This window comes from Mirounga leonina, unplaced genomic scaffold, assembly GCF_011800145.1.
Source record: "Mirounga leonina isolate KUSES-001 unplaced genomic scaffold, KU_Mleo_1.0 Mir_129, whole genome shotgun sequence".
Classification (NCBI taxonomy): Eukaryota; Metazoa; Chordata; class Mammalia; order Carnivora; family Phocidae; genus Mirounga; species Mirounga leonina.
This window is the reverse complement of record NW_023270323.1, coordinates 27,402,546-27,403,844: the sequence shown is the minus strand read 5'-3', so window position 1 is coordinate 27,403,844 and position 1,299 is coordinate 27,402,546. Positions and strand designations below refer to the sequence as shown.

The 1,299-nt window shown below is 38.0% G+C and overlaps 1 pseudogene; it reads left to right on the top strand.

The window, feature by feature from the left end:
- The first annotated feature begins 700 nt into the window (after positions 1-700).
- On the top strand, positions 701-825 carry LOC118010985 (annotated as a pseudogene).
- Positions 826-1,299: the final 474 nt, after the last annotated feature.

Here is a 1,299-nt window from a genome sequence, read left to right as displayed (position 1 = left end):
GAGAGAGGCATGGAACAGATTCTTCCCTCAGAACCTTCACCCTATGGATACCTTGGTTTCATATTTCTAGCCCCCAGAACTGTGAGAGAATCAATTTTTGTTGTTTTAAGCTACTCACATTGTGGTAATTTGTTACAGCAACCTTAGGAAACCAATACAGTGTTCAAGCCTATGTTCTTGTGGATCACATTTCCAGGATTGTGTCACAAATCCATCCCTAAACAAATCACTGGAAAGGAAAATGGATTGGGACCATTGGTTTGACCTAGTCGTTTGTGGTAGAAAGAACTGTGGGGACTCAACCACAAGGACCACTACAGTCAGTCACCTTTTACTTCTCCCTCTTCCTTAGCACCTTCAGATGCAGTTACCAAGCTCCATAGATTGTGCTTTGTAACTCTCTTTTGTATGCATGCCTTTCTTTTAATTCATATTTTACCTTTTGACTCCTCAAAGCATTCATGTTTCAAAAATCAAAATATTACAAAACAAAATAGAAAACTACAAACATCCACCCAGAAGTTTCCCTCCACCCATGCCCCATTCCTTCTGTTCAACCACTATCCCACACCTGGTTAAACACTTATTAGTTTCTTATATATTTTTCTAATATTTCTTTATGCAAATATTTTTAAAAGAATATAATGCCCTTAACATTAAACGTAGCACTTTGGTTCTTATTTTTTTAACCTCAACTCTAAGCTTTGCGCAGTGGCAGTATCGTAGCCAATGAGGTTTATCCAAGGTGTGATTATTGCTAATTGAAAACTTTTCCCAATAACCTCAACTCTATTCTGGAGATCTTTTCTCTAAATATCTTGGATATCCTTCTACATTTTTCATCCCTTTGACAACTCTCCCACTTTAAGCCACAATATTTCTCTCCTGGGGGAGTGCAACTGTCTCCAAGTGAAAAGGTTGCATTCAGTGTTGGCCCAAACAGCAGCAATAGTGATCTTTCTAAACTTTCATCTGTTCCTGTCACCTTACTTGAAAGGCACTGATGATAAAGTCTACCTAAGACCAGCTATACAACTTGCATGTCCCAGAACGAAGTGACAATGTGGGACCCCTGGTTCAAAAAGAATTTCAAGATGATGATAACAGAGCATGGAAAGAAGCATGGGATCCTTCTAAACAAGGAGTCCTGTGTAACTGGCACAGGTATCACATCAATAAAGTGATTCTTGAGTCTACATATTATTTATAAATTATACTAATCATATTAGTATAACATATTAGTATAAATTTCCTAATCCTATAGTCAAGTTCCCTTGACATTCTGTGCCACAACCACCC